We start from the raw sequence: 27,672 nt of genomic DNA, 5'->3' as shown, positions 1-27,672 counted from the left end.
AATGGGACAATTAAGCTTGCGGAGACTCATGTTTGGTTTGACAGCTCAGAACAATAACTACACATTATTATGGTGTAGTTATACCATCATGAGTAAATCACTGATGTGAGAAAAGTGAGAGTTGCCCAATCACTGCATGGCTCATCAATATAACATTTTCTGCCTATACTGTTGACTACCAGAACAATGCTGGTCAGATGGAGCAAAAATTACATCTACCTGAATTCCTCCAGAACTTTAGTGTTTCATATATATATATATATATATATATATATATATATATATATATATATATATATATATATATATATATACTTTCTCTTTTTGTGGTAAAAATTACAGACAGACTGGCCTGAAAAGCAGTTTTGTTTTTAAGTCTCCAAGCTACTACTCTCAGAAAACATTTCTCCCACCCACAAAACTTTTGCCTTATGAACCCTAATTCAAAACTTTCCTCCCATTACTTTTGTCTTGGAAGGAAAAATATGTTCTGCGTTGTTGCCCAGTTTTCACTGTTCAATTTCTGGTCTGTGTTCCTTTTTGTCTGCCTTTTATAGTTTATGGTTTTTTATAAATGTTGGTGTTATGGCCTTCAGAGCCTGAATACAGTTTAAAGAGGAGAACTTGGAAAAATTACAGAATACATGCAGCCGATGCATGTATGAGGTAGTGGAGCATGGGGATGGTGACGGTTATTTGATTTTACTTGGTATAACACAAATGCAGTAACATATAGTAACGTAAAGTTTCCAGTTTAAATTCCACCCCCCCAAAAAAATAAATAAAATGGCTGCTATGCTTTTACTCAAGCCTTTACAAACAGCTTCACTAACTGCTTTACTGTATTTGAATGTCAGGAATGTAAAATCCTGAGATGCTGAATATTTATTATGTTTGCTAACAAAAGTAAAAAATTATTGATGTTCCTTTTTTTTTTCTTCAAGTTAAAGTGTAATTTGTGGGAGATTTTCAAGTAGGAAGAAATAATAAGCACCTACCTATCACAAAACTCCATCCTTAGTTTTTAAAACATCCAGAAAGTATTACATCCCTCCTATGGTTGTTATCTGGTATAAATTTAGTGGGGTCGGGAGGGGTTCATCCTGGACAGGTCGCAGGGCAACACAGAGACAGACGGGACAGACAACCATGCACACACACACACACACACACACACACGCGCACACACACCCACTCACACCTAGGGAGAATTTAGACAGACCAATTAACCTGACAGTCAAGCCGGAGAACCCGGAGAGAACCCACGCATGCACAGGGAGAACATGCAAACCCCGTGCAGAAATACCCCGGGCCGGGAATTGAACCCAGGACCTTCTTGCTGCAAGGCAACAGTGCTACCCACTGCACCACTGTGCAGCCCATTATGGAAACCATGGGAGCTAAAAAAAAATTTCTGCTTCCTGGGAAAGGTTCTGGAGTAGAAACAGACTTCGAGAAACAGAGCATATAGATTGGTTTTATTCTCCTTCAACTACCTTTGAATATATTTGGGCTCGTTTTGTAAAGAGAAATGTTAACGTAGAAAAAAAAAAGAGCAGATTTTGTCTTGGGTTTGCGTTCAGGCAGGTTCCACGAATGCCTCAGGACCTACGAGTCATTCTGTGCCATTTCTCAATTCATCATCTTAGTGGTTTCTTTTCCCCTGAATTTACAAGACCTGCTTCTTCACGTAAAACCAGAGTCCTGTCTTCTTCTTGCGAGAAGTGTGCGAGAAGCACACACTCACCGACACACGATCCAGGGAACACTTTCGCTCATTTTACTTCCCAGTATTTATATAGCTTTCCCCATTTGTACTGAGGACCTCAGAGGAGGAAACAGGGAGAACAAAAAGGCAAGATATGTCAGGAGCTCCTCACTGCCACCGTTTGTTTTGTGTATCTGTCTTGTCAGCTTGGAATGTGCATAATGATCAGTTAGATCTACAAAAGACGTGTTGCAGCAATTTGGCAGGGCATCTGTGGCCCGAAAGGTATTTCAACGTACCTCTTTCATTACTTTATATCCACAATATATCAAGAAAACGTGCCAACAGTCTAACTTGTTATGACATAAACTAAATTTGTATTCTACCAATAAAAGACGTTCTGCCTAAAGCAATAAAACTGTGCATATCAACTCTGAGGATTCCTGAGTGATCTTCTTCTGCAGCAATAAAAATGGAAAGGAAGGTCTCAGTAATGATGCACAAATAAATTGTTCTGTTTCCCTTTGTTGGCAGGTGAAAAACAAAAATCATCAAAAATGCGAATCTCTTGAAAACAAAATCTTGGTTCGAGTGCAGCAAGAGTCAGATATAGTTTAGTTGTGAGCTGTGGCTGGAAACTGTTCAGAGGAATGCTTTCCAACTACAAGAGATGTTTATGACAGAAAACATCTCTTGAACAAAACTGTGTATGAGAAGCAGCAGTTTGCTTTTGGTGAAAGAAGAAAAGCCGAGGCTTTAAAGAAGACTAAAACAGCCCATAAGAATTTGTTTCTGACCACATTTAAGTCCAATAATAATTCCAGATGTAGCATCTTTAGACCCGTCTTTCATTTAGTGCTTTGACGCATTAATGGAGGGAAAACTTTAAATTCCTTTTTTTTTTAAAAAAAAAAGGGGTTTTCCACTTTTCTATCAAATTAGAATTTTTAAGATAAAACATTACTTTCAAAATGATACACAGATGAAATAAAAAAATGCTAAATGTAGAACTGCCCTCTTGCTGAAATGTGCAATATTTGATTTATTGATTGAGATGGGTCTGTGTGATCTTTTTATTCAATATTAATTTGGCAATGAAACTCTCCCACCAATGTCATTTGGTGCCCAGACTCTATTATTGCTGAACCACAGGCATTGACCAAGGGCCACAATACTTTAAATGTTGTTCTGGGATCGTTTTTCAATTAAAGTGTGGATTCCAAGACTGAACAAAACAAAACAAATCCTTAAAGCTAATTCATGACCAAGTTATAAAGAACGACTGAATTTGTGGTAAAATTTAGACTTTACCTTGAATAAACAAAAATGTTTATTCATATAATCAGTCTTCAAAACAACCTCACATACAAATGTTTCTAACCATGTCACATACGCAGTGCAGCACGCAAGAGCAGACAAAAATATGCACTAGGTTCAGTCTCGTACAGGTGTACGAACACAAGGTGAGGATGCTGCAATGCCCCCTGGCTCACCGCTCCACAGGGCATCCCGCCCGTTCCTCTTCACCAACAGAATTTAAGCAAAAGCATGGGCTGGCTGACCCCCGCGCGCTCTCCCCGTACAGGCTCCTCTCACTCAAAGAGAAGGTGGAGCCAACAAAGAACGGGGGAGGAAGGGTCACCGAGAGACATCAACAAAGACGAAAGAGAGACGGAGAGAAGCAGCATGGCTGACTTCACGCAGCGTGCTGTGAATTTGGTTCACAGAACACGTATCGAGGTGAGCGCAGTCATACATGCTCACAATAATTGAACAGAGACATTCTAGTAGCACAGTCCTCTGCAGCTGGTAACAGATGGCCACACATACCCATGTTCAAAAGTTTTTCTGCTTTAGAAATTGATCATTGAACTCATTGCCATGGCAAAGGTATAATCCTAGAATATTTTATGCTTCCAAATTACACGTCATGTTTGTCAATTATTTACTGGATTAACAGATTCAGTTACTAAACTGTCAAAGTATGACTTACTTTTTAAATTCATCCAATTTCCTGGAATTTATTCGATTTATTTATTGATATACAGATTAAATATGAAATACAGGTATCAGAAAACGACATACGGCTTTCAAAATTCTTCAGAAGTAAAAATAAGAACTAAACCTACCATCACTGAAGTAAACCTGCTAGAGGCCACAAAATATTGGAGACTGGGCCGGATGTAAAACTGCAGCCAAAGCTGTAAAGGAACAGTTGATACCAAAGCATGATTGATGCATTCAAAAGACCTAGTCAAAGTCCAGAGCTAAATTCAATGGAAAAATCTTTGGCTCAGTATTGAAACATGATTTTCACAGAAGCTAGGTATTTTTCTAAGAAAAATAAAAGAAAATTAGAGACATATCCCAAAAGAATGTGGCTGTAATACGTCTCGACAAAGTATTCACTCAGGTAGGGTGAACACAAATGCATGAAAGCCTATCATAAAAAAATCCTAATAAAATGCACTGGGATTTTGTGGAATTATGTGGTTACAATGTGACAAAACTCCGAAGGCTGCAAGTGAAAAGTGGAATTATATCATCACGTGGTAGATAGTATTGTTTTAATCCTTCATTTATCTCACTGAATCAACCGAAAGCATTCAAAACAAACAAATTGCTGTGACTCGCAAACCCTCACTTATCTGCTCCAACTCGCTCTGTAGGCCACATACAGAGTAACAGCCAGCAATAGTGATGAACTCACAGCCTGCGCAGCTGCTCCCACTGCTCCTACTCGCTAAGACAGATTTGGCCTGAGTCGACATGAAGACATAAAAGAAAAAAAAAACAGTAGAAAAGTGGGCTCTGTTTCTCTGAAACGGCTATGTCATGTCTGTGAATTAAGTTAAAACAGGGGCTTTTTACTCCAAAGTGACATGAAGTGAGCGTAACCTCAGCAAGCCCCATTACATCCAGCAGCAGAAAGAGGAATGAAACAAAAGCAAAAGCATCATGGGTGGAGATATGATGTGGGAATCAGATGCAGTAATGGGATGCTAAGCTACAGAGACACATCGAGGATTTCTGTGATTTAAGCTGAGCTAAGGATTGTGCTGGGAGGAAGATTCTGTGTCGCAGTGACACAGAAGACTGGAATCACAGAAAGGCGGCCGGGAAGTGTCTGCAGTGCTTCCTGACTCGGTGCCTAAGCAGACCAAAAAGTAACCAGAGAACACTGATCTAGGCGGTATCCAATGTTGACAAGGGATTATTGTTGTGTACGCTGTGCTGAAGGCCATGAGCAACGCTTTGCAAATAAACTATTTCAGTATTCAAATTTCAGTTGAGCTTTGTAGACAATACAGGATTCTCAACAAATATCCTCAAAAATGAGAGTTTTCAAATGTGTTTTTCTTCTCTTTTTTTTCCACAGTATAAATTTAGAAATATCTGTTAGTTCTTTCATTTAAAAAAATAAAAATATATCTAGACTTATCTTAAAGTATATATATTGTGTATTTGTAGCCCTTAAATGGCTCTTTTTTTTGTTTGTTTTGTTTTGTTTTACTATTAGTGGTGGAAAAACAACACTGCAGGTCAGCCTAAGCTCACCATGCCATGTTGAGAGATGGCGTTGACAGCATCATTCTACGGTGTTGCATTTTTTCCAGCAGGGACAGGTCAGAGTTCATAGGAAAGTGGATCAGGACATTGCTTGTGTTATAACAAAAATATCCCTCGCCTCCTTTACTCCCATAGCACCACTCAAAAAACGCCTCATGGGAAACAGTCTTAAACCTTCTCCAGACCCATATTCTGGTTATTTTAGTATGAAATGACCTAACTTATATCAGCTCTATTGCAGAATCTATTACAGAGTTGTTAACCATATCTTCTCACAATCTGCAGGCCACGCTTCACCAGCTGCCGGGAGCTCATCATGTGACCTATCATTACACTAATGGATGGTCGATTAATGTTAACATGCCAGCAGGGCTCATATCAGACTGATCTAAAGGTCAGAAGGGAACCATTATTAACATAATCAGCAGGCAGACTTGTGGTCTTGCAGAATTTTCTTTACAATTCCTCTTCACTTTACCTTGTGGCGATCTGCATCAATAAAGCTCTAAGCGATTCTTATTCTCTCTCATTACAAACAGCATCTGAAGTATCTCTGGGGTGTCTTGTTGCTTCCCATCCCTCCTAAAGAAATCATGCAAAAAAATGTTTCTGGAGGATCAGTGTAATGTGTTGGTTTCACATCTAAAGATTTCAACATCCTTGTGTCTGTGCAGTTAGTCACTATGTGTAAGGTAAAAATAATCCAGGGGAGGTGTAAGATGGTGAAGTTTAAAATTTATCACACGACACTTTGAATTATGCTAAATATTGTTTAATACTGCAAATTTGGTAACAACCTGTTCCAACTGAAAAACTGAGAAAATTATCTGTGTTACTTGGTCATTCCTTTGTGTGGTCCATCCAAAATTTTACTTTGCAATATCAATAAAAATGCGAGATCTTTAGTCAAGTTTTTCGTTCTGCCTTAAATCAGTCAATGCCTGAATAATAGAACGGTGACACATTGCAGACATAATTTACTTTAACATGGATGCTTGGAGCAAGTAGTTTCCAATATCCCCGCTTTAAGAGGATCGGGGATTCCAACCCGGCAGTTTCTGCTGAATAAAATATCATAGCTGGAGGGGTCCCACACTGGATAAGTGCTGCACACTCTCCACAGAGGTGGTATAATAGTAACTTTTCTGTGAGAGACGGCATGCTTGAGGGGGACAAGAAAAAACCCCCGGCATTTTTCCAGTTTGGACCCGCAAGTTGAGCTGTAGATTCGGTTTTAATCCTTAACAAGAGTTTCAACTAAATGTGCAGAGAATGTCACATTTATGCCATTAAAGGGTAAAATTGCTCAATTCTCTTTTTTTCCTTATTATTCCATTTTGAGAAGCATAAAGTTTAATGGTCACCTCTTTTTTTAAAAACCCTTTCAAACTGATCCATTAAAGAACATAAAAAGCCCTAAAACAGTTTCATACTGAAGAATTGAAGTGCAAAGCCTTTCCCTGTGGTAGCGATGTGTTCAGGGTGATGTCCTTCCGGCTTCACAATTACGCAGTACTCTCTGCTACCTCATAAGTCCCAACACAAATACATAGGAGTTTGTGGTTTTAATATGAAAAGGTTTAAGAGAATATTTTTCCAAGGCAGTGTGAAAGAATAAACAAAACACAGAAAACCAGAGAAAGCAGAAGCAGCAGAACGATGATAAAAGTTTTGCATGGAATTTGCTCTGATAAGCAAATATGTATCACAGAGGATCGTCTTAGAAAGTAAATCAATCGGCTCACTGCTTTTCACCCCATTTTATTTGCCTAGTAACTACTTTCGATTCTTTGCTCGACTTGTTCCTGGGGAATAATTCTGACTGTTTGGCTTTGCAGAGAATAAATATTAGTGAAATATCACGCCAAAACATAATCATCATTGAGGTACCAACAGCTAAACAAATCCTGCACGTGGGCCTCCTGACAGTGTTGTGAAGTAACGAAGTACATGTACTTCGTTACTGTACTTAAGTACAATCTTCGTGTATCTGTACTTTACTTAAGTATATTTAATAATGGATACTTTCGACTTTTACTCCACTACATTTTACAGTAAGTATCTGTACTTTCTACTTACTACATTTCTAGTTACATCCAAGTCGCATTGCGCTTTTTTCCCCCCGTTAAAATATGAAGTTCAGGGACTTAACAAGGCGCTGTAAATCCAAACAGTAACGTGACCTACTAATTACTGTCGTCACCCATCGCCTCCTCCTTTCAGACGCACGCGGGGCTCCCAGACATGCGCAGTGGTTTCCACTAAGCGGGAGATGATTGTGTCTAATCGTCAGTAATAGAATTTTGCTACATAAATCATAAGATTTGGCGACATGTAAAATCAGCAGCGCTTCACTTTCACAGACGGTGGAAACTTCGTCCGACTTTTAACGTCACTTGGAAAGGAAGCTTAAAGGAAGGTAAGCTAAGTGGACGGGATGTTAGCAAAGCTAGCTGTACAGAGACACATATGGTGCTTCTGCGATGACAAAAAGTTGTCAGTCATGCGTTTAATTATTGTGTGGAAGTGTTGTTTTAGGTGTTGCATATATGGGACAACGCTGTGACCAAAATCTGCTACATAGTGATAGTGATGAACGATCTGATTCTTCTGGACGGATTTTTACTAAGTCCTATAGGACTGAAGCCTCACTGAGAGCCGTTCTTTGTCCTTGTGACGCTCTGCACACCCTGCAGTAGCTATTATTATTTTATTTAATTAAAAAATAGATAGATTTATTTAATTGGCCAATAAACAAAACAAGAACGTGTAACGCAGAGCTGCTCATTGCTCTTTGATTGTGTTGGTAACCTGTCATGGTGGCAGACAGGGTCAAAACCGTCACTGTCCTTCTGCCTGGTTACTTCTTGCTTCTTGCACCTTGGACAGTATTCATAGTTCAGTGTTGTTTACCATTGGGGCATTGCCTTAATTTCTATGTTTAATGGAGCAGACAGTTGTGGTTTCTGACTTGGGTGATATGGGCGAACATCCAGGGCGGTATCTTTTAGGGATGGTAGGAGACCTCCTTGGATTGTGCCACAGAGATGGAAGCAAAGCAGAATGAAGAAGAGTTTGAATTGATAATGATACTGGTTAAATTTATTTCAGCTCTCAGTATTTAATATCTAGGTGTTTTTATGGGAATGTGGATTTAAGATGTTTCCATCCCTGAAATTATGATGCATAGAATCACAAATCTAAATCTAAACTGTCACAGAGAGTAAACACACTAAAAACATGCTCTATCTGTGGTATTGTTCATTAAAATGGCACATATTTCATGTATTAAAATTAAATATGATAGGTACACTTAATGATATTGTATTAGAGATCAAGTAATGCATTCAGGAAGTACTTTTACTTTTAATACTTAAGTATTTTTAAAAGCCAGTACTTTCTTACTTTTACTCAAGTAAAAGTGTTAATGTGGTACTTTTACTTTTACTAGAGTACATTTTTGTCCATGTATTTGTACTTTTACTTAAGTACATTTTTTTAGTACTTTATACAACACTGCCTCCTGAAAACATCCTTCTCCTGCACATCAACCTTTGCTTGCTCTCTCTCCTTTTAGGCATTTTAGTGTTTGTGCTCACAGAGCAAGGCTGTAAAGGCAAATATGTTTTCTCTGATTGTGTTGAAGTTTTAGGTGAAGGTTTAGATGCAAGACACCCTTTTGGTTTGATGTTTATAATGAGGCTGAAAATGTTTGGATCATCCATGAGGCTGATAGTATGGAGGATGTGGCCTCTCCATGCCATCATCCATCAGGACATGATAAAGATTGGCTGTTTACTAGATTTTCACAATAGATTTGTGTATATCTGACTTCAAGTGTACAAAAACAACATATTCCAACTTGTCTTTATTTATTAAATAGATCAAACTGCAACAAAGAACTAAGCATACCCTATGATGAAGCAGAATCACTGATAACTCCCAGCAGTCAGTTACTGTCTAACTTTATCAGTCTCTCACATTGTTGAGGAGAAATGTCGGATAAATCTGATATCTGGTATTGCTTCAGTTTATTGAAGTTTATTTGCTTCAACAGAGCTTTCTTTAGATCCCACTCCAGCATTTCATTCAGATTAAATCCACCTTTATCATTGTCTTTTTCAGCTGTTCTGTTGTAGATTAGCCATTGTGTTTGGGATCGTTCTTCCGTTGATCAACGAGTTTGGGTCAAGCGTTAGCTGTTACAGGTGGCCTACTTTTGCAGAATAGTCTGGTGTACAGAGGAGCTCTGGTTGACATATTGGATGGATGGTGTCATGCAGGGCTATTTATACCGTCTTCCTAGTCTAGTCATTGAATTCTTATGTCAAAGCTCTGTCTAGTATTTGTCCCATGGAGCTTGATTTCTTAATATGAATCTTGGATATTCAGCAAATAGAAGGCATAATTGTGCACAATAATCTTGAGTTCCTTCCCTATTTTTGAATTGTAGTCAGGGTTGTAGTTTAGCAATGGTAGCAGAGGAAGTCTATATTGGCCACGCTTCCAAATACTGAGCAATTAAAGTCAGAGCAAGAGGAATTTTTAACACATTTTATTGCTTGTAGAGGTGCTGTGGTCGTACTTTGTTTACAGCACAATTTATGGTAAGCTTTATGGCATAGCTTCCTTCACAATTGAGCTGGCATAATATACAGTGCTGCTTGAAAGTTTGTGAACTGGTTGAGTAGTTTAGATTTTTCTTTTTTTGAACCATGATTTTCTTATTTTCTCATTACCAGTTTTTGTATACGAGATGTCAGGTTTATGTCCATTGATTCCATTTGTTTGTTTTGAGGGAAATTGGTGAATTGCAAGCAGACTAAATGAAACATGGAATCAGAGCATCTGCAAAAGTAAATGAACCACAGCTGCACTGGTAAAGACAATCATGTAAAAGACTCAAGTGAAACACATTTGAGTGCGCAAGTATTCAGCTAAGCAGACCAATCAAATGAGACATCTTTGGAAAAAGTTTTGAGGTCCACTGGTCAAAAGGGGGAGAAAACCAACCAAACCACTGTTGTGTCAAGGCATAAAGACCAGATCAACAATGCCAAGAGGAAAGGAGACATCTGAGGACATCAGGAAGAAGGGGGTGACAGCCCATCAGTCTGGGGAAAGCTATAAGACCATCTTCAAACGATTCCAGCTTCATCCATCCACTGTGAGACAAATCGTTTACAAATGGAGGGCACTGGGCACCACCGCAACTCTGGCCAGAAGTGGACGGCCATCGAAACTCACACAAAGAAGCACCAGAAAAATAACAATGCAGGTAAAGGCCAACCCACGTATCACCTCCAGAGTTGCAGACCTCTCTGTCAGCATCAGGGATAAATGTGCATGCGTCTACAATCAGGCGAAATATCAATAGACATGGCATTCATGGGAGAGTTGCTATAAGAAAGCCTCTGCTCTCAAGAAAGAACAAAGCCGCCCGTTAAAAATTTGCCAGAGAACACTTGGATAAACCAGAGGCTTTCTGGAAGTCCATTCTCAGGAGAGATGAGTCTAAAATTGGATTATTTGGCCATAATCACAGGCGCCATGTTTGGAGAAAAGTAAACACTGCATTTAAAGAGAAGAACCTCCTCCCAACAGTGAAGCATGGTGGTGGAAATGTGAAAGTCTGGGCCTGCTGTTCTGCCTCCGGACCTGGACAACTCCATATAATACAGGGAACCATCAATTCCCAGGACCATCAACAAATTCTTGACCAGAATCTCCTGCCACCAGTCAGGGAGTTGAAGCTGGGACGGAAATGGATTATGCAACAAGACAATGACCAAAAGCATTCCAGCAAAAGTACCAAAGTATGGCTTAAGAGAAAGAAGATTCGCACTCTGGATTGGCCCAGTCAAAGTCCGGATCTCAATCCTATAGAAATGCTGTGGCAAGATCTGAAACGGGCAGTACATGCCAAATGTCCCTCCAACCTCACTCAACTGGCAGAGTTCTGCAAGTAGGAGTGGACAAAAATCCCAAAAGGCAGCTGTGAGACACTCGTTTGTGGTTACAGAAGACATCTAGTTGAAGTAATGGCTGCAAAAGGAAGTGCCACAAGGTACTAACTGAAAGAGTCCACATACTTTTGCACTTGGCAGATTTGCTGTTTTTTGACAGATAAAATACTTTTGTTGAATAAATAATGAAAACATATATTTTCTTCTTTGCTTCCCTTATTTGGAAGGTCTGCTTTACAATTTTAGATTTGGATGTTCATTTCACATGATTATAATAATTTTTCCTTAGAAAACAATGACCATGTTCGGGTGGTTCACAAACTTTCAAGCAGCACTGTATATGTTACGGCCAAATGTTAACGACTAAAACGTTTAGAACTTCAACAGGGTCTGTGCCTCCAACAAGCAATCGTTTCTCAAAAGCCAAGAATCTAGACCCTGTGTGCGTAGCAAAGAGTAGAACAAGGGGCAGGTTATACTCTCTTCCCATCTAGCCATAGTGTTCATTAATTGCTCATCCTGAAAACAAACAGGTAATTAGGTGGTTTACATAGCAGCATCTGGCTGCTACGTAAATCCCTAAAAGTAGCAAAGCGGTAATCAGTTTTTTATTTTACTTTTTTTTTTTCAATTTCAGCTTAATTTTTATCTAACAAACAACAACAGAGGAGTAGTTTTGTATAGTTGATGATGAATTTAAATACTTGGTAAAGGCCAAATCAAATAAACATTAAACCTTAGATTCTATGACTGTTACTTGTCATCAGATGGCCGATCCGCCTTTATCAATAATCTGATCAGTTCAAACAGGGAACATTAAACGCATGAAAGGACAGAATCTGATTGCACCCTTGGCATGTTCAACCCAGTTGTCACTTTTTTGAGAAAAGATCTGTGCTGACTTTAGTTGAAGCCAATTTGTAACACGACAGCAATTAAATATTACAACAACACAGCTCCAAAAAAACATGACTGATGCACAACCACGATGACTCATAATCACACCGCCTGAGGCTCTGCTGGAACTAACAATAAGATAGGACAGAGGGCCCATATATCCAGCTGGATGTACTCGTGTGTCACAATCAAACACACTCTTTCAGAATAACGTCAGGTGAAGCAGGAGGCAGAGCGGCTACGCTGCCTCTCCTCTGCACCGTCATCAGAAGAGGCCAAACATGCATGGCTGATGGCAGATGGGAAACATTAAAACATGGGACCTTAGGGGCCCCGGGAAATAAGGCTTGGTGCCATCCTGCTTCTCCCATAAATGTGTGTGTGTGTCCCCCTCAGTGACCTCTGCATGCAGCGGCAAATTACATTGTGCAGTCAATATGATTATCTGTCTTATTAGTAAAGGCCCTGAGTTATCTTCATTAGCAGCCATGCTGCCTGACTTGTTGAACAGTGTCTATGTTTAATTAATTACAAGTGGAATGAGTGTCATCAAAAGCTACTCAAACCTTAAGAGCATCGTAGCCTGTCATTAATGACCGTGTTGAACATTTAATGTGAAGCTGTGTGACGCTCAGACGTAAATCTTGGGACAACATCAGTGTGTTGACAGGTTAACATGAGTCTGTGTTTGTTTCAGTGGTTTCTACAAACAGGTTTGATCACTAAAACTCATACAAATGTGATTGTAGCTTCTGAACAGCCAAGAATTCTTTAATCTTATAAAGTAGTCGCCACAGTTTATAAAGTAAATAAAAATTTTGTGTACGCACAAGAAATCTGTCTTTGGTTTCTAGCGCTCCAAATATAAAAACACTAAGTGGAATGGAAGCCAGGTAGGGGCAGTGCAAACAGGCTTAATTTCTTTCACAGAATAGTTAGTGACTACTCAGGCTGTAAGGTGTTCACTGTGCTCATCAGAGCCAGCTTTGTGGAAGAAAAGGTCACTGTGCAAGCTGCTTTTTGCAAATTGCACTATGTAGTTCTGGCCTGAAGGTAAAAGGCTGAACAGTTGGTGTCCAGGATGTGTGGGGTCTGCAGAGATGCGTTCTAAACAACAGTTTTCTATTTTGCTCATTCTTATCTCATTTTCAGACAAGACTATTTTTCTAGGATATTTTCTTTGGTCATATAATAAAAGATAAATCCATACCTTGTATAAAGACAGGTTCATAAAAACTGGACTTTTGTCTCAACTTTAACAACATACATTTTATTTAAGACGATGAGACGATTGAAACAGTAATTCTAGACATTTTAAAGATGCATTGCTGATGTAGTACATATTTTAGAATATTAAAATAAGATGATGAAGTATTTTGATTTTAGTTAATTATTTCATCTATATTGCACTTATTATGCTTTACTTTTAATTTTACTCAAGAACTAAATATCTTTTTAAAAAATTGGAACTAAACTGGTAATCTGACATTACCAGAGACGTCAGTGTGCCAGTTTATAATCATCTAAGTTAGAGTTTCTCACTTAGAAGACAACAAAATCTGGATCACAAAATTATGTTCTTAATCCTGTAATTATACAAAGGTTTAAGAGACAAAACATGTAGTTTAAAGCTAAAGCACAGAACAGTGCAAATGAAAAACTAACCAAAAAAAAAAAACAATCCGACATTTTCTTCTCTGAGCATCAGGTTTACAAGAAGAGCTGTAATTATTACTTTGAAGTAAATAAATTACCTTTTGAAAGCACTGTGATTTATTCGAGACGATTTGGCTCCAGCCCCTCATAATAGGTTTGCACACCTTTAACACTGATGAATGATGGGCCCAAAAATCTTAAAGCTGACACAAGCAATCATCACATAGTGGAGGAAATCCAAGTTCTTTGCATACAACTTTTTTAAACTCTGTCTTGCTCGCTCACAGAACACTCAGCAAAATACCCAGCAAAGACACTTCTGGGAGTACAACAGAGCAATAGAATTCTGTGTGCACAATAAGGTCCAAAACAACTTAAGCATAACTGATTATTTTTTTACTCCAGCATGTGTTGCCTTGTCTAGTTAACTGAACTGCTGGACCCCCGTGCTGTAGGCGTTTCTCTCCCTATTAAAGGAAACACTACCATTTATTTTCCTGGAAATACCAAGTGCACTTATTTGAACACAATGAAATGAGGCATAAAACATGACAAATAAGTGTAACCAAGACACTGTAGGAACATTAAACCAAAGCCATCACATTTTTTTTTCCCATAATTTGAATGGTACCATCCCAAAGCAGGAAATACCAGCGATGGAGCTTCTCCTAGGAGATCCAGCATTTATGCAAATGCAGCAGAGGTTGGAAATCTGGTTTAATAAAATGCTATTCTTTTTAGTCTTTTTTTTTTTTGTTGCCACATTTAGATATCAGTCTTCCGTTTTACAAGACAAGATCAGTAACATGAAAACCCCACAGTCATCACAAAGGATCAATTTAGGTACTAAGTGAGTTGAAAGGAGGAATTTTACTCTATGCCTAAATTGCCGCTGCTTTGGGGTTAGTGGAGGCAAATGCAAGACACCCTGGCTGTAGATAATAAAAGCTGGACTTTTATTAATTATTAATATTAAGTAAAAGCAATATGAAAATTACTGAATTCACGTTAAATTTACTGAAACTTTTTATGACATTATTGACTTTCAAAAATGCTGGCGACATACTAAACATCAATAAACTGATATTTAGCCGTCATTTCAAAGCAATGGCTAAAGAGTTTTAAACTGTTACTTTTTCAACTATCTTTTGCAATTCTAAGATACTAAAATAAGCTTGTAATTCTAACTAAGGCTTAGAATCTGTGTGCTAACGGTTTAAAGAAACATGAAGAGGTTTGTCATCTAAATTATTGTTTCTATTGACTTCTCTGTTAGAGTATACTATAAAAAAAATCCAAAAACGTTTGAAATATTGTTTCAGTAGACTTCTAATATGTATACATTTCTAAAGTGACTATCATACAGCTTCATTGAAGTGCAATACAATGCCAATTCAACTTCAAATGACAGGCAGAGTATTAGTGCAAGGGATGATGATGGGATTGTGATGCACTTTAGTCTCACCAAAACCCCAAAAAAGTCAGAAAAACAGGATTCATTGTTTGGTGATTTCTCTTGGGTACATGAGCGCACATGACCTGAGTTGTCCTTCGTCCAGTTTGTCTACAAGTGCTTATTGATTTACATAGACAAGAGGGAGCTATACTACTGTACTCAGAGTGTTTCTCATTAGTGTGCCAGAAAGGATCTCCATACACGTGCAAAATAAATAAAGAAAATTTTCTGAAGATTTCCAAAGCGGCTTTCAAAACAACCATCAAAGACAGAAAGAGATGAAATTTATGTACTTGTCTCAAGGAAGAAAAATGTTTTATCTCATGAAACCCCAATCTAAGATAGCATGGACCAAAGAAACAGTGGGAGAATTTTACTTTGGTTTATACAGCTCTGTTTAAAGCCAGAAAGACAATAGTAAATCAAATGCCTGTTTGATATAGAGGTATTCGATCTGATCTGAGTGGCTAAGTACTGTGGGGAATGGGAAAAAAGAAACTGTAATTTAAAAAATATATTAATAAGTTAGTGAAGGAAGGGGATCTTTTTGTTTTATTTAATTTTTTTCTAAGGCATGGCTCTATTTCACTCATGTTTTGTAACATCTGTTTCTTTTCATTTTATTAAACTGGTCCTAATCAAATGGCTCCTACCAAAGAAACTGTTCCAATTAGATTTTCAAAGTGCAAAAATGAAAAATTTTTAATTGTTACCAACATGTTTGTTATGACTGAAAGTAAAAAACACATTTTGGACAGGTCCAGTGACAACCTGGTAAAAAATGCATGAGATGTCAATCTTTTTCAAAACAATTACTACTTTTTTCTTTCAATTTATAAGGTTTTTCTTTCATTATTGTCTTATTCCTGACTTGTTTCCTGTCAGAAAGAAAATAAAAATCACTAGCTATATTAAAATCTGTCAGGAGTATAACTTTAGGCCTAATTACATGTGTGTTTATTAAAATGGAATTACAAAAGAAAACAATACAAACAATAAATCAGTATGTAAATACATCTAAAAAAAAAGAAAATACATAAATTTAATTAACGGTATTTCTAATAAAAATATTTATTCATAAAGTCTTATAATGTATCAAAAAGATAAATAATAAAATGATTTACAGAACATCATAATTGAAATGTTATTGGAAACAAATTCATTTACAAAAAAAGTATTACTATGTAAAATTTGAGTTTTGTTTTACTTCTGTGACCTGTTGCACATGGAGACACAATTTTCCTATTTAAAGGACAATTCTAATGAGTAATTCAGTCTTGGAATTTAATGCTATGCTCTATGCAAATTTTGATGCGTGCCTTTGGTTGACTTCCTTCTTTTTAAAACAAGAATCCAAGTCTTTCAATGACCTTGTACAAAGCAGGACTTCAATTCTTCTGCTTCAACCGTACTGATCTGCATGTTTATATGCATGTTTCCTCAGTCGAAGAAATTTAAAAAGCATCTGTGTGTTAGACACTTACCAATCTAAATAAACTACTGAGGCTATAAACAGTTCCCATCTGCAATCCTTTTGGTTCCCTTTTTGCCGTCGACACGTGTTCCAGGCCACAACTTCCTCACTTAAATCTGCAAGTCGATTGGATGAGAGCAGCACATACCCCCGACACGCCTACTGCAAAATTCTTACTGAGGTTTCTGGCACCAGTTCTTGGCCTCTCTGCAAAGTCAGCTGGAGGTTTACATTTCTGCCATGTGACTCGGCACACAAACAGCCCCGCTTAATCATTAAGAAAGAGGAGGACTCATCAGCGACTGAGTCAGCACATTAGCAAATATCAGAAGTGGGTTGTACCCTGCAGGACAGCTACCAGGAGTGGCACGTTGCCTCTGTACACACTGAGTGTTTTCATTTCACTAGTATGTCGCTGATACACTCAATGAAACAAGCATGTGATAGGAAGTTGATCAAACAATTTGTCTTTTGAAGGAACAGCCTCCAAAACCACACGTCAGTCTCTCAAGCTGCCAAAAAAAAACAAAAAAACAAATATTTCAATTTAAACTTCTAACCTCAGGAACCCAAAAGTTGTTTTGGAAAGAAATTGGGCTTGCTCTACTCAGCTGGTGTCCAGGCTCGAATCAAACATAGGAAATGCAAAAATTTGATTTTATAAAATCGCACATGGTTCCTAAAGGTGGGATAATTTAACTCAACCCTTGTAGCTCAGGTGGAAATGCCAGAGCGACAAGAACTTTGGACGAAAACAAACCTTTTAAGATAGTCATAAGCAATCCTAAAACAGGCAAAACAACTAATAAATGTGTATTAAATGTGGCACTTGGCTCTGAGAGGCTCTGCTTTAAGACATACAACGATCAGAAACACTACTAATGGCTGTGTGTTTGTTTCCTTTCAATTTTAGACTCACTCACATGTTTAAGACATAATGTGCGATGAAGAAAACACAGTCCAGCTTCCTTTCTGAGCGGCAGCCGTTTCAAGGGATTAGAACTCACTGCCCTGAAGCTGTTTAGAGCATGCAAGCACAGCGCAGAGCGGGACGCTGGGTAACACAGTGGCGGAGCGATCATCGATTACAGTAAATAGCAGAGAGGAAATGGGGCTCTTTTTCTTTCTTTTTTTTCTTCTCGAAGCCGGGGAGGGGAAATTAAGGAAGAAAGGCAGGGAGGATTAGGAAAACAGATGTGGGAGGAAAACATACAACGATAAGAACATTGCAATCGTGGTGAATGTAACATCATAAAGAGATCATGCCAAGGGGTGGAAAAATTAACGTGTGCAGACCCGATTGTTATAGCCAGGCTGTAATAGCATTCATACAATGAGTATTGATTTAAAGGGGCAGAATTATGTCAAATGTAACAAATTTATTCCCTAATCAAAAACATACCTGCAGTACCTGAATTCTTTCATGCATGTTTGATAAAGCCTTTGATCTCCCATGGCAACCATTCAGCTGCCCAAAACACCTGGGTGGACTAAGTGCCGCCTTCGAGGCACAGAGTCTGCTCAGAGCTGCAGTTTCTATGCTTCTCACAGAGCAGTTCTCCCCTGCCACTGCCCCACTCAGCTCCTTCAGACTAGCCAGCAACATTTAGCAAATACCTGGCAGAACTGTGCATCTGCTAAGCTCATTATAGGAGCTACTTCTCAGTACAACGCTGATTAAAAATGTTGTTAAAGGGTTAATAGAGGAGCCAAGTTGAGATGACTTCCTGAAGGTGGCGTTTCAGAAAGAGCAGAGTTTTTTAAAGATACAGAAGCCCAATTTCAAGGCGTTACATAAAAGTCAAGTTTCTAAAATAAATTATAACAACTGAAGGTAAAATCGTTACTTAATTCTATAGGAATTCAAATAAATTCAGGACAATCCTAAAGAAAAATCGGCTAAAGGCAGCAAAGAGCTTGGAACTGCGACTCACCATGCAGCAGAACTGTAATCCTACACTTACTACACAACCAGAGCTACAAATGAATAGTTTAGTTAAAAGCAGTCTGAGTTCAAGTCAAGACCTAAATTAGCAATTTATGGCCAGACTTGAAAACTGATGTTCACAGATGTTCTTCATTCAATATGCCTGAGCTATAACTGTTTTGCAAGGAAGAACATGCGAAACTTGAAGAGACATAACCAAAAAAAGGCGTGTAGCTTTAATAGCAGCTAAAAGGAATCCTACATGTACTCTCTCAGGGTCTGGATACAATTTCATGGCACACTCTGTATGTTACCCAAAGATTTTGTTACTTTCTTTGTAAAAAAAACATTCAAATTACCCCTCCAAATTAAAGAGCATTCACCAGGGGAAACCATTTGAGACATACGGCAATCTTTTTAGGCTCCATGTTAGCATATTTAATGTAGACTCTCTGGCAGTCTAATAAAAACATAAAATAATAATAAAAATTTAAAAAAAGAATACACAAGGTTAACTTGTCATGAAGGGTTGCCAGGAAAAAGTATTCTCTCCTAAAGGAATTTGCTTAAAGTTATAGAACAATGTCTTCTGGTCCAAAGTAAAGGAGATTAGCTACATATGTTTAGGAGAAATGCACCACTGCATATCAGCAAACACACCTCATTACAACTGTCAAACACGACAAAGGAGCAGTGATAATCTGAGCTTGTGTTCACCTGGACACTGACTCAACCATAAACTCCTCTGAATCCAAAAGTATTCTAGAGTCAAATGTGAGATAATATACCTGGCAGCTGAAGCTTGGTTCAAACTCAGTCATTAATTCTGTTGCTAATCTAAAACAGGATGCAAGGAGTCTCTTCAAGGACTGTAAATTGAACAAATAATTTAAATGATGGCGATCATAATATATTTTCATTAACATTTTTCTAAATTTTTATTTTGAAGCCCGCCAGAACGTTTGGATACAAACCTGACCGCTATTTGACTCCTACAAATAAACCCTCTTTAAAACATTTCTTGAAATGAAATGCTATTTTTTTTTTCCCATAAGAACTAAACTATAAATATTACATTTCACCCCCGATGGTAAGTGAGCACTATGTGTTGGTGCCAGAGCTCAGCGGTGGTCTGCCATGATCAAGCCTCACATTAAAAAAAAAGGGGTCTAAATGCAGCTTAACCATTTTACTTATTTTAGTTGCCAGACCTTGTTTAACTGCAACATGTAGCGTGCAGCCAAGGTTCTTTTTTAGGCCAAGAATGTGGCGGGAAGAAAAGGAGAAACTGAAACAAGGTCCTACAATTTAATCCCTAGGGTAACAATTATGTATGCAGATTGAAATAAACTGGAAATCCAACATACTCAAACTGTGGGTGGGCTCTACTAAGATGCTGCATTTGTTACATGACTTAAATGTTGTCTAGATTAACATTTTTGGACAAAATGAAAAATAAAAATTTTCTCCCATATTTTCTAGCAAACATTATGAAGATATGTGGAAAAACCTTGAAATGAAATAATCTTTTAATGCAGCAATATATAAAAGTATTGTGTTTTTAACACACACTATGGTTTAATGTAGGATTTTGTTTTTTTCTGACATAGATAGGTGTAAAAGAAGATTGATTTTAGCATCTTGTTAGCCATGTCTGAGTTACTTTGGCCATACGATTTTGATGATTATCCTCCTGAAGGATTTTTACAATGAACCATTTTCAGTTTTATGCCAAACTTGTCTTTCTGGCAATGTACTTAACAGTAAGCTTTAGGTGCTTTTACACAGAAACATTAGTCTTCTATTAGATCCAAACGGCACATTGGTTCCAACAAGGTCACATTTGGTAGCATTGCCCTAGAAAATGGAGTTGCAGTAGAGTTCAGCTAACTCCATATTTACATTTGTGACGGTAGGGTAGAAAATAATTTCACAGCCAGCCAGCATGTACATAGTTCCAGTGGTTGCTGTCAATTGAATTGAATTCCAAAAAATGCTCTATTTATCCCAAAGGGAACTTAAATGTTGCCATCACTAAGAGTTGTTGCAGATGTTTGTGCTTGAAGGAACTCAGAAGACTGTTGCTTTATGACTGTCACATGACTGTAAAAACATGCTAACAGATCAATATCTGGGCAGCAGAGAGGATATTTCACAATAACATGTCCTGAATGGCACCATCAGTTGTTGCAAGCGCTGCTAATCTGCCTCATTTGCCTTTGAGGCGGCTCTTTAAATCTCAGTCTGGCTGCGGGGTTAGAAAGTTATACAGACACATTTGAGTGATTGATTGAAGAGAGGGTTTGAACTTTCTCCCTTTTTTCTCCTTTTTCTTTTTCTCTGCTCTGCATCCATAAAACCTCCTTTTCAACTCTCCTGGGATTCTGGGTCTAAGTTCAAGCATTATTAGAGCTTCTGAGCTAATCAGCTTTTGCCAGCTGAAAGAAAAAACACTTTATTGCCACGGTTACACATCATAACAACATAAGTGCACGTGACTGAACCCCATCACTTCTGATCATCACACGGTGATCAGTGTCAGGTGTAGGTCATCCGCTGCTGTTAGACTGAACATTACATTGGCATTCAAAATGTGAGCTCCAATCACTTAGAATATACTAGGGATAAAACTTTGCATTATAAACAGTTTGCTGTGCCATTAATATCACACTGATTTGCAGTGACTACATATACTGGACACTTATTGAGCAGGTGTTTTTAGAAATGTTATTTATTTCTCTTGATGTAGATGTGTGCAAGTTTAAGTGAGCAATCATTTTCTTGTAGACATTTTTTTAAATTTGCTCGGACCTGGGCGGCTCTGTTTCACAACATACCCCCAGGAGACAGGCAGTCGTGGACTACCAATTAATAGCTCCTCGACACTCTGCTGGAACTTTTTCTGAACACTATTTTCACGTGGTAATAGACCAGATGGAGACCTGAAAAGCCCCACCAGGCTCCTAGCTGTTAGTTAAAGAAACCAGGCCCCAACTTATATAACTGTCCCCCCCCATGACTCCAGTTTTTACCTCCCACTCTGTCCCCGTCTGCAGGATAAAATGGACTTTATCTGCCCTGCAACTGCCTCCTTCAACATCCCTCTAATGACATTTATGACCTGATTGATGGGACAATGACCAGGCTGCTGCTTGTGTCCATGTGTGGCTGTTTGATCAGTAAAAAGCCCACCCCGGTGCATGATGTTTTTCTCCCGCTTCGAAGGCAGAGGCCTGATGAAATACAGTAAACGTGCAGGGGAGAAAAAAAAACACATCGACAGAAAACCCGAAAGGAGAAAAATCGAGAAGAGAAACAAGGAATTCTTTATGCTCTCTGTTAAAGCTGACATGTTTAAACACACAATGTTTATCCATGATGAGGCAGTTGCTGTTTAGGGATAAAATATAGTGTCTACAATCCGACAGACCTGATGTTGTGTGGGACTGCAAAGTAGCCTATTCAAAGCAAAAATAATAACAGGAACACATTTAGAAAGAAGCAAAAACACACACATACACATACACGCTACACAAACAGTCTTAGCAAGCAACAATATAACAAAGTGGCAGCAGAGTAGTTCTGTTCGCTGAGCTGGATGAAACAGAGAAATGAGTCGCACGAATCATTGCATCCAATATCATTGAAATGAGATCGACTTTTAGAGAGGAAGAAAGGCTTGTTTATTCCACTTCATTACATAAAATGACTGCGATCAGAGTGAAATGTCTCCATTACTGGATAAATGTATCAACAAGGATTCCTGCAGACTCAACCAGTGGAGGGTCACACACAAATACACAACCATCAACCTAAATCTATGTCCTATTAGTGACACATTCAGGCCTGTTTTTTTTTTCCTTCACGAATGAACTAAAGTTAAATGATTAAGCTCAACGAGAATCTAGCGAATAACTTCCCACAGCTTGGTAGGTATTCTTGTGTTTTTCCACAGAGCTCTAACATTGTTGCTCGGTGACCTGTTTCTTAATTACCATAAACACACACACGCTAGAGTTTATTTTGAGGCAATCCCACACAGACTTCTGCTCCAATAAAAACTCAGTGCATAACCCAACGTTTAGAATCCGTTGATTTAACTTGCATGGTAAATCAGGTTCGGGGGTTCCTGCACATTTTTCCCTGCCTTGATTCCAGACTTTTATCAGACGATGGTTAGTAATTGTCAATTCTTGGTATAAACACAGAAGTACTGTATGAATTTAAAGCGTATATTTCTGTTGAGGTCCAGCTTTAAATATAAAACCATGGATGGATGACTTGTTTGATGGACTATAACAGCTTTTCAACCACATTTAAACAAGAGCAGATGTCCTGATGTGGACGCCTCTTCAGCTTTCACTTATTGAGGTCTGCTGAATTTACAAGGGAACCTGTCCTTATCCAGTATGCAACCTGCTAGTGCTCTAACACAACAGCTCATTAACGCTGAATGGGTCTGAAAACAGAAAGCAAAAGGAACCCACCCTCAAGAAAAAAAAAAAAAGACCTAAGAGCTAGAAGGTTGACATCCTCAAGCCCAAATAAATGCCACAGGGCAGATGAATGAGTGTGGATTTCAACCAGTACACCATGAGGCCTTACTTGTCTGTGACAGCTGCAAATAGCCTTGTTGAGCAGCACTGAAGTGTAGCGGTTAGCTGAAGACTTGGAGCTGTGCGCTTTTTCTGCTAATGTAGTCGATCTCCCGGTTGGCCGAAGTAAGAGGAGAGAGAGAGGAAAAAAAATACTGCTCACTTTAGTGACTGCGATGGAGCAGGCGGGCCACACAGAACAGACTCTGTCCGTGTCCGGAGCCTCTCTGTTTGTCAGGAAACCATTCCACCCCCCCCCCAAAGCCACAAGCAAATAGCCCCCAAGCGCTGGGAGTTATTGATCAACAAGCTGTGGACAGGCTGGCAGCAGACGGGTAGTTAGCTATGTTGATGATAATGCTCTTAAGAGCAAAGCCACTTTCAGGATGATTGAACCGGAGTTCCTCAGTGTATGGGTATCTCTCATCGACTGCTACGGCTAAAGAGGCCATTCAGACACAGCGGGAAGAGTGAAGGAATGCGGATGGCCTGAAGCTAATATGCCCTTTGTTTTCTTCATGTTCCCAGTGTAGGTCATTTGAAGAAGTAAAAATAAGTAAAGAAACATTTTCCAAAGCCAAGGTTGTTCAATTAACTTGCAATTAACACTGATAGGCACTTTTTGAAATCATTTTCAGGGAGTCCTAAGCTTATTCAGTTCAGCCTTTTGGACGAGATTCAAGATAATCTTCAGAAAACATGAAGAAAAAGTCCAGATTCCTCCTACTCAAACACTTACGACAGTTATGTCCTATATAATAATTAATTAAATCCTTGTTAGAATGGAAAACCAAGTATTTATCTTTATTAACAATGGTTTTTTTTTGTTTCAATTTAATTTTAAAGAGCCAAAACATCCAGTGACTTTTACTCAAAAGCAGGACACAACATAGCAAGCACTTTCAAAGAAAGAGACACACTTGCTTCTGACAATAGGTTAGAAAACCTCTAGATAAAAAAAAAAATATTGATGCAATATAAATAAGGCAAACAAAACTTTTTTTTCCTCATGTCTCTGCTGAACAAAAGCATTCTGATCACCATATTTCAACATAAAGATGGTGTGTTCAAGGTTACGTGCAGCTTCTGTTTGATATAAGATGAGCGTTTCAAATGACTTCTTCACATATTGCCTCTACAGTTATTTATATATATATATATATATATATAAATGTAAATCAGAGGGGACAAGTCACATCCTCACGGACAACTTGTCAACGACAGCAGTCACTGAGAGAAGATACCATTCTCCTTGACTGCCTGTGTGTATTTCACTAATCCAGTGCCAAGATTGAACATATACCAAAGTGGTTTGGTATAAAGTGCAGCTGGATCCTGTTCAGAAATAAAAAATAAAATTAATTGCATGAAGCAACAGTGGAGTCATCAATTCTCCTCCTTCACTTGGCATGAAAACAGCATATCTGACCAACAGTGGTCAGGATTTTTTTTTTTGTTTGTTTTCTTATAAAGGACAGTTGCACAAGCTGTATGATGTCATCATTTACTGTATGATGACAAATAATCACATATTTCTATTCTATTTTAAAATGCATGAAACAGTGGCACATTTAAAGAGAACAATCTCCACTGAAAGAAAAATCAGAAGGGCGTGCCATGGAGGCGTAGAGGATAAAGCGACTCATGTTTGGAGGCCTTGAGTCCTCGACGCGGCTGTCGTGGGTTTGACCCGGCGATGTTTGCCGCATGTCTTCCCTCCTCTCCATCCCCTTTTCCTGTCAGCCTACTTTCAAATAAGGGACACTAGAGCCCACAAAAAATCTTCTGGTCTTTGTGGGCTCTTTTTTTAATTTAAAAACATAAATAAATAAAAATCAGCTAGAAAAGTGAAATAAAAAAACAAAAACCTGATTATTTCTTTGCCTTACACTCAACCTGTCATAACTATACAGGCCATCATAATTCTGAATGGATTCTGCATAGTCATCTGAAAAAAAAAAAAAAAAAAAGGAAATGGGCAGAGATGCTCGCTGCAGTAACATATCCTGTTCTTTCAGCACTTGAGCTGACAGAACAGCTCAAGTGGAGTGACATTACTCCACCTAAAAGTAAACTAGTGGTTGCTGTGCAAAAACAAACAAAACCCTTCGAGTCACCTGATAAAATATTGGCAAGTCACGTGGAGAGAAGGCTAGGCTTTTTTCATTTAGTGGAAAAAAAAACAGTCTGTGAGCAGGTTGGGGGCAAATGGGAGTTTACCTGTCAAGCTTTTCCCAAAACAGATCCCACTGAGGCCACTAATGCGGTAATTGAAGCCAAATCTAGCCTATGTGCATGTTTGTGGTTGAACATGAGCCGTCATTACTGACTGTCCTGGATTAAAACAACAGAGCAGGTGCGCCAAAGGGAAAAGGGTTTCAGAAATTAGTTTACATAAAAAAAATTTTTTTAAAAAACACACAGCCAAAACCAACTTTTAAATAACTATTAATAGCACCCACAGAGCCTCTATGAAAATCTGAAAAAATTAAGAGAATTTTAAAAAAAAATTCACAGCCAGCAACACATTTGAATCAAAACTCCAAAATTTGTTTAACTATTTGGATCTGTGGATTATAATCTCTATAATCTTAACATTAGAGATTAATATCATTCAAGTCAGTGCAGTTTTGATGCATAGCAGTATATATCTTTACAGATGACACATCTTCATATTAAAGGCAGTGTATAATTATGAAATAAAGGACAATGCTTTTTTTCTACACTTATTACAAAAAAAAAAGAAATGTAAATATTTGCAAGTCAGTGATAGGAAATATTTTTAATTCAAATCAAGGTGGGGACTGTGTGTAAATATTAGTTTTCAAGCCCTGCCAAAGATCCTGAACTGGACTTATGTCTGGACTTTAGCTAGGCTGTTCTAACACATCAGTAACCTTTGATCTAGACAAGTCCCTACGTTTAGGGTTGTTGTCCTGCACCACAGTATCTTCTTTCACATGTTTCCTACGTTTCCTTTGTCACTCTTGGCAGATAGCAAGCATAAACGTTTCATGACTTTCTGTCAGCATCTGTAAGACCACAGAAATGCACGCTGCAGTTTTCAGACTAGTTGTAAAATCTTTTGAAAACAGTGTGGATTTACTTTCACTTCACATTAATGCACGACTTTGTACTTTCAGGTTTGAAGTTGTAATGTGGGAAAATGTAAGGAGGTTCAAGGAGATTGAACTCTTAATAAATACAGTGCAGTTTGGCTGAACTCACAGCTTCTGTAAACATTCTCTGGTTGCGACTGCTTATTAAATGGATATAAATGAGATCTGGCTTGTAGCAATGAGAAATTCTTCTCTAAAGCATGTAAAGCTGTTTTCTGCTTTACATGTCCTTACTCGCTTCCCGAAAGTTGTTGAAGACAGGTGGAAAGTGTAAGAGAGTGGCAGATGTGCTTAAATAAAAACATACCGTACATTTAGCTAAAACTGGAGGGTTTTAGCCAGAAGCAGAACAAAGCCAGATGTTACTGCTTCTTTTGGTTTGAAAACAAATTATTTTCTATAAGTGGCGCTTTGTTCCAACAGCGGCCGCTTACGGACACATCATACATCATATTATTTTTCCAATTTCTCTGTTGCTTTTGACATAATCAACCTGCGTGCAGCGCGCACCACAAAATACCTGCGCTGTCTGTGTGAGCATGCACGGCTGCAGCTACATCAGAAGGGAGGCTTGTGGCACGAGGTGAGATTTATGAGGTGTTGCGCAGGCTTGCTTTTAGCCCAGTGATGTGAGACTGATCCCACCTCCTCGCCTGACACCCCGACTGACAGACACACAGGCACTTACAGACACACATTCGCACAGTCAAACACTCAGCTGCACGATACGCGCGCAGCACCCAAGCGTTCGTATGCGCGCATCGACCCCCAACACAAACGTGCAGACCACATGTCGGCAGTGTTCAAACTTCCTGGGGCGAAAACATGCCTTCTAAAATGTCCCGTTAACCTTGTTCCATCACAACAAGAACAATTTTCCTAATAAATCTCACCTCCCTCAGAGGGTTTCTGGCTAATGTGCGCAGAGATATTGCACAGAGGGGGCAGCAGTGATGGAAAGGACCCAGATGAGGGTCCTTTAAAAGGTCACTGCTTCGATGAGAGATGAGAAATCATTTTCAAGCTTTTAGAAACATCAGTCTGAGCAAGATTTGTTTATTTTTCATCTGTCCTTCACTGAAGGAGATTATGTTCATGACAAGAAATGTTAAGTTGGAATTTATCTTGCAGTTCATGGCTTATAAGGATAAGAAAACGAACTGTCAGCCGTGTTGTGAAAAAGCTTTTGCCTCTGTTTCAGATTTCTTTTCCTCTCTTTTGTTCACACCAAAATGTTTTAATGGAACATAGATCATGTGAAGCTCAAGTTCTTCAGCTTTAGTTCAAATTAACAGCTAGTGTGG

At 38.5% G+C, this 27,672-nt stretch overlaps 1 protein-coding gene across 1 annotated transcript in view; it reads right to left on the bottom strand.

The window, feature by feature from the left end:
* The window catches only part of LOC122823436 (thyroid hormone receptor alpha), a 124,840-nt gene that overhangs the window by 43,623 nt on the left and 53,545 nt on the right, over positions 1 to 27,672 (bottom strand). The gene's annotated exons all lie outside the window — the stretch shown is intronic.

The sequence above is a fragment of the Gambusia affinis genome, linkage group LG20 (genome assembly GCF_019740435.1).
Source record: "Gambusia affinis linkage group LG20, SWU_Gaff_1.0, whole genome shotgun sequence".
NCBI classification, from domain to species: Eukaryota; Metazoa; Chordata; class Actinopteri; order Cyprinodontiformes; family Poeciliidae; genus Gambusia; species Gambusia affinis.
The sequence above is the reverse complement of the archived record's forward strand: the minus strand, read 5'-3'. Positions and strand labels throughout refer to the sequence as shown.